This window comes from Eulemur rufifrons, chromosome 1 (assembly GCF_041146395.1).
Source record: "Eulemur rufifrons isolate Redbay chromosome 1, OSU_ERuf_1, whole genome shotgun sequence".
NCBI lineage: Eukaryota > Metazoa > Chordata > Mammalia > Primates > Lemuridae > Eulemur > Eulemur rufifrons.
Window position 1 is genome coordinate 65,221,161 of NC_090983.1, and position 15,195 is coordinate 65,236,355.

The 15,195-nt window shown below is 35.5% G+C and overlaps 1 protein-coding gene and 1 non-coding gene across 5 annotated transcripts in view; one reads left to right on the plus strand and one right to left on the minus strand.

The window, feature by feature from the left end:
- BAZ2B (bromodomain adjacent to zinc finger domain 2B) overlaps window positions 1-15,195 on the plus strand; it is a 256,050-nt gene that overhangs the window by 38,768 nt on the left and 202,087 nt on the right. For all 4 annotated transcript variants that reach the window (XM_069496896.1, XM_069496681.1, XM_069496717.1 and 1 more), the window contains exon 2: window positions 14,064-14,106. The gene's annotated coding sequence lies outside the window, so the exon portion shown is untranslated. The remainder of the gene's footprint in view (window positions 1-14,063; window positions 14,107-15,195) is intronic.
- Window positions 1,130-1,256, minus strand: LOC138388101 (U6atac minor spliceosomal RNA). Its single transcript, XR_011234074.1, has one exon. It is a non-coding gene; the product is annotated as a U6atac minor spliceosomal RNA (small nuclear RNA).

The following is a 15,195-nucleotide window of genomic DNA, read 5'->3' on the forward strand; positions in this document are numbered from 1 at the left end:
CTCAGGGATTGGAAGCCTCTGGGACTGCACATGAGCTCCCTCTCCGTACAATCTCTAAGTAGTTCCCTACATTAGTCTGGAGGCCTGCAAGGGTTCAGGGGTTCTCCCATAGCTAGACTTTTAAAAGTCCATGGTGGGAATGTGGAGCTCATGGGTTCTCTCACTTACCCCTTCCCTGTGTCTGGGAGCTTCTCCCGGTTTCCAGTCAATCCCAGCCCAGTGGGCTGCCTCACTTCCCTCTCCTTTACTTTCAGTGCTTCCTTGTCGATTCTCTGTTGAATCCCAGCATTCTGTCTTACACGAGCTATTCAAAGTGCAAAATCTATTTGCCATTTTGGTTCTTTCCCGTGGAAGAGGTGCGTACTGGGTGCATCTATTCAGCCATTTTGGTCCCTGGCCCAGTACTGAATCTTAATCAAAATTAGTGACCAAGATACCGAATGTCCTGCTGTAACAGACTTCTTTATATTTTTCTAGTTTCATGAAAGGCACTGATCTGACATCATTTGCAGCTTAAGTGTCCTATGCTGACAGTGTTTCAAGATTATGCCTACATTTTGTATGTTTTTAAAAAATTACTTTAGGGAGAGTTGTATGTCAATAATTTATTGTGTTCTTTAGTGTAGTCAATTAAAATTCCATATGTAGCTTCTACCTAATTAAGCACGATTTTAACTATTTATTTGTATATAATTTCAAACTTACAGAAAAGTTGCAAGAAGAATAGAACCACCCATATAGCCTTTATCCTTTTATCCAAATTCACCTACTTTTTTGTTGTTTTGAACCATTTGAGATATCTGAACCATTCGAGAGCAATGACCATTTACCCCTAAATGCTTCAATGTGTATTTCTTAAAAATAGGGGTACAGTTACTTACTTCAGAAAATCAAGTTGTTACAAAACTCTTATCTCCTGTGTGATATTTTGATATACGTATAGAATCTATAATGATGAAATTAGGGTATTTAGGATATCCCATCACCTCAAACATTTATCATTTCTTTGTGTTGGGAACATTTTAAATCTTTTAGCTATTTTGAAATATACAGTATATTCTTAACTATAGTCACCCTATTGTGCTATCAAACACTAGTGCTCATTTGTTTTATCTAAGCATGTGTTTGTAAAAGACAAAGGGTAGGTACCATGAAGTGGGTGGCAATGCCTTAACTGTACACATGTTGTCAGGCCTGAGTGCCTCTTTCATCCTTTTCAAAGGGGAGTGTTAACCATCTCTCCTTTCATGCAACCGAACTTTCTTTTTAATAGAATGCTCCTAATTGGAACTGTCTGATGTTTTCTCTGGTTAGATTCAGGTTACACATTCCAGGCCAGAATACTACAGAATACTTGCATTATAAGTGACCACTTTTATGCTTTATTCATTGCAATTAACTCATTGAAGTTTTTGTTTTGCATTTTTACTCACTAGTTGTACTGCACACAGTTTGTTATTTAAGGGTATTCTTAAACATATGTTAGACCTAGGTTTTATGTATTTTTTGAACCCAGTCAGGGGTTAGTGCCTAGTAAATTGCCCTATATATATAATAATACATCCTTTAAAAATACTCACTATTTATTTGATAATTATTAGCATTGTTATTTTAATTAATAGATAATATAGTACAGGAATGAATTTTATTCTGTGTATGACTTGTTTTTTCTATGATGGTATACTTTTACTTTTGTTTACTTCTCTTCTCACCTACCATCTTGCAATTTGGAGTTTTAGTCCTTAGCATTCTACTTAAAGGGTTTTCATAATTTCTCCAGTTTTCAGGATAAAAATTAGAAAAATAAAAGATACTTGTTAACAATTGTACTTTATTTTATTATTTTTATTTTTATTTTTTTTGAGACAGAGTCTCTCTCTCTGTTGGCCTGGCTAGAGTGCTGTGGTGTCATCATAGCTCCCTGCAGCCTCAAACTCCTAGGCTCAAGCAATTCTGCTGCCTCAGGCTCCTGACTAGCTGGGACTACTGGCTCGCACCACCACACCCAGATAATTTTTTTGTATTTTTAGTAGAGACGGTTCTCACTCTTGCTCAGGCTGGTTTTAAACTCCTGGGCTCAAGTGATCCTCCCACCTCGGTTTCCCAGAGTGCTAGGATTACAGGCGTGAGCCACTGCGCCTGGCCAACAATTGTTGTACTTTAAAAAGAAGTTATCCTGCTTTTTATTTTTATTTATTTTTTTTGAGAGAGAGTCTTGCTCTGTTGCCTGGGCTAGAGTGCTGTGGTGTCAGCCTAGCTCACAGCAACCTCATACTCCTGGGCTCAAACGATCCTCCTGCCTCTGCTTTCTGAGTAGCTGGGACTACAGGCTGTGCTGCCATGCCTGGCTAATTTTTTCTACTTTTAGTAGGGATGGGTCTCACTCTTGCTGAGGGTGATCTTGAACTCCTGAGCTCAAGTGATCCTCCTGCCTCGGCCTCCCAGAGTGCCAGCTTTCAGGCATGAGCCTCCGTGCCCGGTTATCCTGCTTTTATAAAATGCATAAGAAATGTGTTAACCTCAAATAGTTGATAGTACCATAATTTACCTTTTAGTTTAACCTTTATTTGTAGATTTGTAGAATTTTCTTTTCTATTATGATTGTTTCTTTATTGTAGTTTTAAAGTGTAGTCAGCCAAGTAGTCCTTAAATATAAGAAATCCAAACTAGATTATTATTATTGTATTTATAAAGGTAATTTTCTCTTTGTTCCCACCACTCTGCTGAAATAGTTCCTTTGTGCATCATGAATTATATTCTTTTTAAAATCCAATGACCTTCTCTTTTTTTTTTTTTTTTTTTTTGAGACAGAGTCTCACTCTGTTGCCCAGGCTAGAGTGAGTGCCGTGGCGTCAGCCTAGCTCACAGCAACCTCAAACTCCTGAGCTCAAGCGATCCTCCTGTCTCAGCCTCCCGAGTAGCTGGGACTACAGGCATGCGCCACCATGCCTGGCTAATTTTTTCTATATATATTTTTAGCTGTCCATATGATTTCTTTCTATTTTTAGTAGAGGTGGGGTCTCGCTCTTGCTCAGGCTGGTCTCGAACTCCTGAGCTCAAACGATCCGCCCACCTCGGCCTCCCAGAGTGCTAGGATTACAGGCGTGAGCCACCGCGCCCGGCCCAATGACCTTCTCTTAACCAGTCTTGACATTTTAAATCATTATTAGTCTATGAATTGTGAACATTGTCGTAGTTATTCCACTATGTGTATACCCCAAAGAGCTATCTGTTGGTCATCTAACTTCAAGGGAATTTTAGATCTAAATGGTTTGCTTACTGCCTGAGATATTAGGGGAATAGGATTAGGAGTAGAGCTTCTGAATATAGATAATTGCTGAATTAATCTTAAGCTAAAAGTTTGCCAGTGGGTCTGTCCCATAGTGGTTGCTTTGGCTCTACAGTCTGTTGCAAAGATTTTGGACTGTATCAGTGTTAGTGGCTGGATGCATTTTATTCATTCAACAAATAATTATTTATTGAATATCTATTATGGGTTAGGCATCAGGAAAACAGAGATGCACAAAATATGTTCCCTGCTCTCAAGGAGTAGGGGATGATTAACAAATACCCACTTAAATATCAGGTGATTACTGTAAAGCTTAGACCCTAAGATCAGAGAGATAAAGTATAAGTTCTAGTTCTGTTATTTAAACGTAGGGCCAATACGAAAAGTGTATTTTTGTTTTTTAAATAAATTCTAACAATTTTCACAAGAGCCTAAAGTTATACAATAATTTTGAAGCTTAGAATTTGGAACATCTTATAGGGTTTTCATAAATTCGTTTTAAATTGTGGCAGTTAATTAATAAAGTCAAATATTATTATTCAGATATCACTGCATTTTAATTGTATCCTTAAAAACAGACAAGGATTCTAGCATAGAAGTAATTTTAAATGTTTCTAATAAAAAGAAAATATTCTGTTTATAAATTTGCATTATGATTTCAGAAATTTGTCTTTGATTATTGTGCAATTAGTTCTTTTTTTCCTAGGGTCGAGAAATTCAAGTAAATGTTTCCTAAATATGCATTATTAAATTCATTAAGGGAACATCTACCTAAAATAGCACTGTTTTGAATCTTTCTATAAATTGCTTCCATACTATCCAATTGCTGTATTTTCACTGGCAATTATATAGTTCATTTCTAATGTACTATAGTGAGTTTAGTACATTCTCCACAACCAAGATTCCAGATTTTTTCCACCTTTCTGAAGCTCCTCACCCTTCCACTGCTTCCAATGTCCCTTGCAATCTTTTTTTCTTTTCTTTTTTTTTTTTTTTGAGACAGGGTCACACCCTGTCACCCAGGCTAGAGTGCAGTGGCATCATCGTAGCCCACTGCAACCTCAAACTCCTGGGCTCAAGCAGTCCTCCTGCCTCAGCCTCCCAAGTAGCTGGGACTATGGGCGCACACCACCATACACAGCTAATTTTTCTGTTTTTTGTAGAGACAGAGTGTCAATATTTTGCTCAGGCTGGTCTCGAACTCCTGGCCCCAAGGGATCTTCCCACCTTGGCCTACCAAAGTGCTAAGATTACAGGCATGCACCACTGCTTGAATAGTTTTGTCAACTCAGTAGAATGACTTTCCTCAGGTCTCAGTAACAAAAAGAACTGTGCTTCCTTCAGATAGATGATTTCTTTTCACCCTGTGAATACTGTGAGGGATATAAACAAAAGCTGCGCATGACAGTCATTCTTCTCTGCATTGATTACAGGAAAACTCAAAGCCCTATATTTATAGTTCCCTCAGTAACAAAGGTTACAGGATCTTATGGAGTGCATTTTTGGTACCAACCTTATTCTTGGCCTTATTTTTCTCACTCTCAATTTCTTTAGTTCTTACTTTATTTTGTATATTATGTGCGTTTAGTATATTACCTCATATCTTATTTTAGAACAGAAGAGGGTATAAAAATACACAGGTGAAAGGACCTTATAATTAGAGGAAAAAAGTTAAAAATGCAAATGTATGTTTGAGTAACTTTACTTTCAAATTCTTAACTTTTTTAAGAAGGCAAGAGAACGTGGTAGAAAGTAGCTAATAATCAGCAGAGGGAAGGGAACTCTGAAGATAATAAAGATTTATGTAAGTGATTGATATGTGAATGGCTTCCTGTTGTAAGGTGATGAATTACAGAGTGTAGGGATACTGAAAATCCAAAAATGGAAATGGGTCAATACAGAAGAGGGAAAAAGAAAAGTACAGTGGAGATAGATGTTTATTCAAGTTGTTGGCTTTACTTTTTGTCTAATGTTGATCCTATTTAAATTGTACTGTGGGTAATCAAATAAAAGCTGTACATGGCATTATTTTTATACTGTGCAGCTGCATGTGTATAGCTTACAAGGGCATTGCTGTCACATCATAAGATATGTGAACATTGCTTTGCATAATATTTTTAACATGGCAGGCTCTATTATAAAATACTGTTTCTAAAGGATTTTTAATTCAATTATCTATATGTGATACTTCTCCCTATGATTTTCAATACAGTTTCCTTAAATTAGTTGCATGTCTTATATTATCTTTGTATTTCCAGCAGCAAGGGCAGATTTAAGCATTTATTACATGCTTAGTAATCATTGATTTTGCTTCTGTAGTTTTTTCCATCATCATGTTTTCTCTCTCTAGATCCTCTCATCAGCGTATAAATGTGTTATACTATCTTCCATTTTAATATAAAAAATTTTCAAGACACCACTCCCCCTCCGGCACCCTTCATAGCAAAACTCCTTCAAAGAATTGTCCATATATGCTGCTTTCACACCCTCGTCTCACTTTCTCTGCTTCACTCACCCTGTTCATGCTTTTGTCCTTACCACTTCTCAGACAACATTCTTGTCACGGGCACCAGTGAAATTTATCTTGCTAAATCCAGTGATCATTTCTCAGCCCTCGTGTTGAGTGTTTTCCCAACAGCATTTGTCACAGTTTATCATGTTATATTTCCTGAAACTCTTCACTTGGGTACTTAACTTTGCCAAAACCAAACTCTTGATTCCTTACTACTGTCACCATCACCACCACCAATTATATTCCTACCCTAGTGTTCTCCACCTCAATGTTTGGCGACATCATTCACCCAGTTGATCTGACCAAAACCTTGGAGTCTTCCTTAATTATACTGCCTTTTCTCTTATTTAGTCCATCAGCAACCAAATATCCAAAATATCGCTTCTCTCACCACCAATGTGACCACCATGATAGTCACCTTATTTCCACCTGAGTTACTGTAGTCCCTGATCTGGTCTCTGTATTTTGATTTTCTTTTCCCTCCCCCATCCCCAAGATGATTCTATGTATAGTGGCTAGAGTGTTTAGGAAAAAAAATCAGATCATATCACTCCCTTTAGTCAAAACATTTCATATGGCTTTCAACACACAAGAAGTAACACCCAAACTACTTACTGTTGCTTTCCAGCATCTCCATGATCCCTGCCTAGCTCTCCTACCCACTGTCTTCTAACTTACTGTGTACTAGCCCTGGGCCTTCCTGTCGCTGTTTTGAAAACCAAGCCCTCCCGCCTTCCGGTCTTGACAGTTGCTATTCTATCTGGAGTGTTCTTTTTTCCTTCGTTGTGGTCTGAGGGCAATTATCTTTTCAGAGGTGCCTTCCTTGCCATCTCTCCATCTCTTTACCCTTCAGTGTAATACTTTTTACTCTAAGAAAGGATAGTACTTTTTTTTATTTGTTTTGTGGGTCTCCACTACTAGAATGTAAATTCTGTAAAGACAGAGACTTTGTCTTATTCACTGGTATATTCCCAGGTCTAGCACAGTGCCTGCCACATAAAAAGCAGTCAATAAATATTTACCAAATGAATGAACAAAAGAATGATTTGATTAATATTTTAATGAGTGAATTAGTGAATGAGAAATTTTAAGATTGGCTTGTGATTCATATTCTGATTTTCACACTTGTTAAATTTGTTTATTGTGATAAAATATACATAACATTGAATTTACCATTTTAAAGTGTATTCATTGGCATTAAGTACATTCAGATTGTTGTGCAGCCATCACCACCATCTATTTCCAGAACTTTTTCATCTTCCAAAACTGAAACTCTGTACCAATTAAACAATAACTCCCTATTCTTCCTTTCACCAGTCCTTGGCAACCACCATCTTAGTTTCTGTTTCTATGAATTGGACTATTCTAGGTGTCTCATATAAGTAGAATCATATTTGTCCTTGTGTGACTGGCTTATTTCACTTAGCATAATGTCTTTAAAGTTCATCCATGTTGTTGCTGTTAAATATTTTTAAGTGGCATTTTTTTCACCAAGTACATAGCAATTAATTTTATGTATGCTTCACACCTCTCTTTCATCTGTGTACCTCAAAAAATTTTATAAGCATAATTAACAAAACTTCAGAGCATCCCTATGAAGTTGATAATTATGGTATAGCAAACTGATGTCTGACAAATAGCCTAAAGTACGTAATGAATATATGCCAAAATTCTGAGTAAGGACTAGGGTTTTATATGTAATCCTTTGTTGAAAATGTTAGACCAGATTTCTTGGTTATGATGATATCATTCTAAGAGTTCTAAGAAAAAACAAATAGCAGTAATTATTATTTAATATCCCAAAATATTCATAGCAAAGTTGTTTGAATAGAAGAATAACATATGAATAGAATAGAGTAACATACAAATAATCTGAAACCTAGTGTTTGTTATTAGGGATGGTAACTTTAGTTATTGGATCTAACTAATTCTTTGACCTGCATATTGTTATATTACATAATTGCTTCTCCAGTCTTCACAGCCATACTCTGAAATGGATTTTTGAAGGCTTGGATTGGAACAGCATCATTCCACTTTTTTAGCTATGGTACTTGAACGCTTTATAAAGCTATTAGTTTATGTTTGTCTTGATTATTGGCTTGTTCAAGTGATTTTTGTTTAATCCTATTCCTTCTATAAAGTGATTTTTTTTTTTAAAGCAGCCTTATGAGGGGCAAATTACCATCTATTTGGCATTTGTTGACAGGACTAAAATACACTCTAATTTTGATATAAAAAACTAAAATTTTCTATAATCAGATAATGTGCTTCAACTTTGTAAATAGTAATTGCTAAGAGGTTAACCGAAAGGTCTATGTGTCGCTATAATTTGAATTCCCAAAAGAACTTGTAGTTAGAGAAATAAAAGTATGTATAGCCAAAAAAACACGTATTTTTTCTCATATGCAACTTCACTGTATTACTTCACCCAAGTGATTGGTTCATTTTGGGTATTGTGTATTTACTAACCTCAAGGATGTTTCAATACCAGTTGGCAGTGCGACTCCCTCCTTCCTCTATTAGATGCCCATTTATGGCTCTGAAGTGGAAGCCTGTGAACAAGTGAGTAGGATTTTGAGAAATGCTAGTTAGTGTTGAGAGAATAGAGTGGTAAAGTGTGGAAAAACAGGCAGCATGTATGTATTTAATTTTTTTTTTTTAATTACCAAATCTGGTAGCCAGTTGTGCCTTGTTTGCATGGTTTTTATCACCATCAAAACAATGTAGTTGTCATCCGAGCTGTAGCTAAACTTCAGCTTTTGTTAGTTGCTAAAAATTCTGTGAATCCAGCTATGGGAATTACAACTTTTCTAGAGAAGTTTCAGTCACACAGAACAATAAAGAGAAGTGTTACAAATGAAGAATGTAATACATTTTGAAGAAATGCCAGTTTTTGACAGAAAGGACAGTTCTTGTTGTGAGGTTTTTTTTTTTTTTTTTTTTTTTTGGAGACAGTCTTGCTCTGTCACCCAGTCTAGAGTGCTGTGGTGTCGGCCTAGCTCACAGCAACTTCAAACTCCTGGGCTCAAGGGATCCTCCAGCCTCAGTCTCCCAAGTAGTTGGGACTATAGGCACGCACCACCATGCCTGGCTAATTTTTTTCAATTTTTAGTAGAGATGGGAGCTTGCTCTTGCTCAGGCTGGTCTTGAATTCTTGACCTCAAGCAATCCTCCTGCCTCAGCCTCCCAGAGTGCTAGGATTACAGGCGAGAGCCATTGTGCCCGGCCCAGTATAATTATTAATTGATACATTTTAGTAACTTGTGGAAATATAAATTTATTTTCTGACAAAAATGAAATCGTTGGCAATACAAGAAGTGATTTTCAAATGCTGTTTATATTTGGTTTTACCTAAAGAGTACTGCTGACAATTAGTTCTTCAGTTCAAGAGCGTAGTGATTTCAAGAGAGTGACTGAAAAAAACCAAAACAAAACAGATGTTCCTCTACATTCACACAACGCTTCTGACACGTTTTCCCACACCAAGCAATTCTCCAGTTCTCTGTAGACACCAACGGATTTGTCCTACCATTTAATTCAGTTCTGACACTATCCACTTTGATTTAGCGTCAGATCCCTCAAGTTAAGGGCTCGGTCCTACAAAACTGCCCCTACTTCAGATGCCAATTGCAAGACTGGGCGTCCAGCTATAAGGTTCCGGGTTTGATAATTTGCCAGAATAGCTCACAGAACTCAGGAAAACATTTTACTTATGTTTACCAGTTTATTATAAAGGATTAAGATGAACTGCCAGATGAAGAGGTACCATAGGGTGAAGTCCAGAAGGATCCCCATGTTTCACCAAACTGGAAAAGGAGCTCAGGAGCTTCTGTCCCCATGGTTCAACAAAATGGAGACTCATCAAATCCATAGTTTTTATAGAGCTTAATCTCCAGCCCTTCCTCACCCCCCACTGAGGCTATCTAGGGGCTCTACTCTAAGTCATCTCATTAGTATAAACTTAGGGGCTCAATATGAATAACAAAAGATACTGATGTCATTTTGAAATTCCAAAAGTTTTAGGAATTCTGTGGCAGGAACCAGGGACAAATGCCAAATATATTTCTTATACCACCGTGACAAAGAGTTAGAATCCTTGTAAATCATCTCTTTAAAGTTTTAAAGAGATTGGACATACTCTTTCATTTTTGCTTTTGATTTTATTTAGTACTTAAGGCAGCTAGCTCTCTTTTTTTTTTTTTTTTTTGAGACAGAGTCTCACTCTTGCCCAGGCTAGAGTGAGTGCCGTGGCGTCAGCCTAGCTCACAGCAACCTCAAACTCCTGAGCTCAAGCGATCCTCCTGTCTCAGCCTCCCGAGTAGCTGGGACTACAGGCATGAGCCACCATGCCCGGCTAATTTTTTCTATATATATTTTTTAGCTGTCCATATAATTTCTTTCTATTTTTAGTAGAGATGGGGTCTCGCTCTTGCTCAGGCTGGTCTCGAACTCCTGAGCTCAAACGATCCGCCCACCTCGGCCTCCCAGAGTGCTAGGATTACAGGCGTGAGCCACCACGCCCGGCCTTGCAGCTAGCTCTCTTAAGGAAAAAAATATTCTTTTTTTTTTTTTTTTTTTTTTTTTTTGAGACAGAGTCTCGCTCTGTTGCCCGGGCTAGAGTGAGTGCCGTGGCGTCAGTCTAGCTCACAGCAACCTCAAACTCCTGGGCTTAAGCGATCCTACTGCCTCAGCCTCCCGAGTAGCTGGGACTACAGGCATGCGCCACCATGCCCGGCTAATTTTTTGTATATATATATTTTAGTTGTCCATATAATTTCTTTCTATTTTTAGTAGAGACGGAGTCTCGCTCTTGCTCAGGCTGGTCTCGATCTCATGACCTCGAGCGATCCACCCGCCTCGGCCTCCCAGAGTGCTAGGATTACAGGCGTGAGCCACTGCGCCCGGCCGAAAAAAATATTCTTAAGGAACCTTACTTTGTTTTAGGTTATGATATGACAGTTAGGGATTTATTTATTTATTTTTTAGAGAGGCAGGGTCTTTGCTCTGTTGCCCATGCTGAAGTGCAGTGGCACGATCATTGCTCACTGTAGCCTTTCACTCCTAGGATCAACTGATCCTCCTACCTCAGCCTCCAAAGTAGCTGGGATGACAGGCGTGTGCCATTTATTTATTTTAGAGATAGGATCTCGCTTTGTTGCCCAGGCTGGTCTCAAACTCCTGGCCTCAAGTGATCCTCCCACCTCTAGTAGGTATTGAATTAGAGATCTACTCAGCCTACTAGAAAGCCTGATGAGATCTCTAAAGTTAAATAGTGCCCAATATATTGAATCTTGGCATTGACAACCTTGCTTTTATCAATAAAAAATTACAAACAATCAAAATAAAAATTACTTTGAGTTGGTAAATTTATAGGACTCTTTGTTTCTTCTAGTTCTACACATGTATGAGCACTTTATTTCAGGGGGTAAGTCACTGGGGATCAAATTTCAACATGAGATTTGGTGGGAACAAACAAATCATATACAAACCGTAGCAGGAACATATTGGACAGTGTAGATACTGAACATTTCCATAGTTGCAGAAAGTTCCATTGCACTGGATAGATCACATTGTCACCAATTTCTCCAGTATATAGGTTTCTATTATTTACAAGTATCCTCCTCTTCTCTGAAAAAAATATATATATTGCTTATCAGAAGCCTGTGAATTTTTTTCCCTACTGAATAATATTCCCTAAATAATAAATAAAAGAAATGTTAGGATTTGAAATGATTAGGTAGAAGCAAGTTTGGATTTTATAATAAAGATTTTATTAAACCTTAAAAATATATGCCAAAATGTGTTTAACAAGAGAATGATAGAGGCAGTCCTTAACTTTTCCATGTCCATGTCCATAATCCAAGATTACAACATGGAAACAACCTACAAATACCATATGATTTATGAGATTATTTTTCATATGTAAATTTTGAAAATAATTTTTTAATTGTATAACCACACCTTGAAAAGAGCATAGAACACAGAAAAAAGTCAAACTGATACATAAAACAATGATTAAATATTTTAGTACCTATTACTTTAAATGGATTTCAGAGTTAATCATTTATTTCCATGTTCAGATTGAGTTATGTGAGAAAAAACAGGTATTCTGTTCATTTAGTTCTTTGAATCTTTTTACTGAGGTAGGTAGGGATAATATTCTTACTTTGTAGGTATATAGTGTTGTCAAGTAAAGGTTAAGACTTGTCTATGCTAAAACTGATTACATAAAGAACCACTTTCTCTATTTTGGGGCAGAGTATTAGAAAAAATAAAGATAATACATGCTAATTGCTAGAAAATACTTACAGGATGAATATCATGACTTAGAATTCTTTTCCCACATTGGTAAGTGGGTAACATTTGTGGATGTTTTCTCAGGGTAAATATAGTTGAGGTTTTCTCTCTGTGTATTTACTAAAATGTTGACTTGTAGAGAAATGGCACATAACCACTATATTAGTTGAATTATGTTTTCATAAAATGTAACTTTACTTTTTATATGTGTAATTTGAATGCATTTCCTAGTTTTGAAATGATTTTCAAGAATTACCTTTTGCTTGTAAAAGCCACTTAGGATTTTTATGAGAAGCTTTCAGATTTGTCTGACTTTATCCTCTAGTGTCATTTTAATTTCATGTATTTTTTTTCCTCATGCAGTTGCAAGTACCCAGTAAGTCATGTGTAAAAATTGCTACCATGAGGAATGAATGCCTTTACTAGTTTTGTATGCTGTGAACTTTAGGGCTTTGAGTAAAGCATACATTTTTAAACTGTTAACCTAGTCTTAATTATAATTTTTCTAATAAATCAAAAGTAAAATGGAACATTTACTTTTATCTTTTTTATTGTTGAGTATTGTTTGAATGTGACTATTTACAAACTTTTTAATACCTTTTTTGTATTGTAGAGTTTTATAGAAAACAGAGTCATTTCCTTCACAAGACTCATTCTTATAGTGACTCTTTTACCATCACAAGACTTTTGTTTTGTTTTGTTTTGATTAAACAAACAAATTTGTTTCGTTTTGAGAGCATAATGCTAGGCAAGTAATTCCTGGAAGGTAGTTCTTTGGATATAGAAAGTAATAATGTTTCATTTATGTAGCCATCTTCTGATCTGATTTGGTGCAATAGGGGTGGGAGAGTGAGTTTAAAGAGAATATGTTTCCAGTCTTAATCTTCTTTTACCCCTCTATACAGCATTTAAAGCTGTTCAATACATTCTCCTCCTTGGAAATCTTTCCTCTTCTGCCTTCAACCAGTATATTTTCTGTTTCTCTTACTTCTTGAACTTAAAACAAAAAACCGTACAATGCCATTTCTCTTATTTCCAGTGAGCCTTATATATAGGTATCTGCTGAATTCTCCTGGATATTCTCTTCTTTCTCTATATTCCCTTGGTGAACTCGTCCACACTCTTGGCTTGAACTGTACTTTTAAATAACAGATTTTCAAATCTTGGACTGCACTAAATTTCTACCTGTAAGAATTATTGCTTTCCTGCTTCTTTGACAAAATTGTTATGAGGATCTAATAAAATAAACATGAAAACCCTTTATAAACCTTAAAACACTGCAACAGTGTGTTACTTTTTAACAATAAACATTTAAGAGCTCAAATTAAGCCTTCTTAATAAAGAAATTTTAAAAAGCTTAGATTTCACAGGAGTAAACTTGAAGCCATTTATAGCTCAGGAAATAATTTAACTTATACTTCCGTTGGGTTTGTATTTTATACTAGATTATTTCCAATGGTATTTTCAATCTTTGATAGCTTTGTCACTATTCATAAAGACTAGCATATGGAAGTTTCTCCTATATTAAATAGACAACATTCTGGCTCTAAGCTGAACTGCTAATCATAGAGAGAAAAGTATTTATAAACAATATCTAACTGCCTTCAGTTTGTGGTATATGTAAGATACTGTGATTCTCTTCTTAGTAAATATTTGAAAACAAATAAAATTTGTAACCCACATGTCCTATAGTTTATTTTTTAATATATTATGTTAGCTCCAGGGTGTTGCTGATTATATACTAAAACATAACCTGCCATACTGTAAAAAATAACAATCTATAAACTTCAGGCATTTTATGCTTACTTGTGTAATGCTAATTGTATGTTTCCTGCTAATTTAGATTAATTTAAATAAGACTTGTGGCATCAAGAAAGACAAAAATTCTAAACAAACTTTTCAGTTTCTGAAATTTCTTACTCAAGTATGATTCAGCTGATTGCTAATTCTGTTTTCCTATTGCAGGTTTCTCAATAGTGATGTCACAAGATTGACCACGTTGATCACAGTAAGACCAAAATGATAGTTAAGCTTTTAATGATGTTTCATTTTCTTTGAGAATGGGAATTGAATTAGAAAATATTTAAAATTTAAAATTATTATTTCTCAACCAGCTAGTTGAATGTTTACATTTTCGGTAAATCACATCTCATACTTCTAGTTATTTAAATACTTTTAAGATACAGCTTTAAAGGATTTGAAAAAAACATTTAAAATGAAAATTACTTTTAATTCATAACTGAAATTATAGGCCTAATTGTACTAACATATTTCAGTGTGAATCATACCCTGAACATCATCTTTTTTTAGTTTTTGTTTTTACCAAAAAGTGGCAAAATATTTAAGGTGGCTTTACATTAGGAAAAAGAATAAAATAAAACTACTTGAGACTGTAATGAATTATTAAGGAAAGATTATGAAAACATAGCCTTGATAGCATTCTTAGGCATCTTACTTAAGATATTTAGCTGATTTATAAAGGGTCTTCCAAATATGGAGATTTGTTTGAAAAAGGATAGTTCTCTTAAAGTGTTAATTTCTATTGTGTTTAAGGAAATATATTGCCTAAAGAAAATGTTTGTCCTAGGCCTTTGCCCACATCATCATAAAATTCTAAATAGTAAAATCTGACTTATGAGATTTGCAGCATTTTTGGAAAATCTTCCTAAACAATATATAATAAATTTTGAGCAAATTATTTACTCAGCGAACCTGCTTCTTTAACCCTGTTTTAATTGTTCGTTAAGTAAATATGACCAATAATTATCAGAAGTGTAAATCCACAAATAGATGATCTTTGTATTTATGTTCAAATATTTATTTTGAAAACTGGTTTATTTGTTGAGTTTAACATTTTTCAGAGGCTATAGAGAATTTTTATTGTATTAAATATTTTTAAAGGCTTCATCATCATCATTTAGTCTACTGATGTTTATGGCATGTTCCTTCATTTTTCTAAGGGGACATTTAGCTTTCTCTGATTCGTAGCTCTTGTTTGTTTTTTCTGAATCAGAATTTTATTGCTCTAACTGAATAATTTTTAACAAATATTAACAAATTTCTGTAGTAACCTTCTGTTTAACATCTAGTGCTTTAC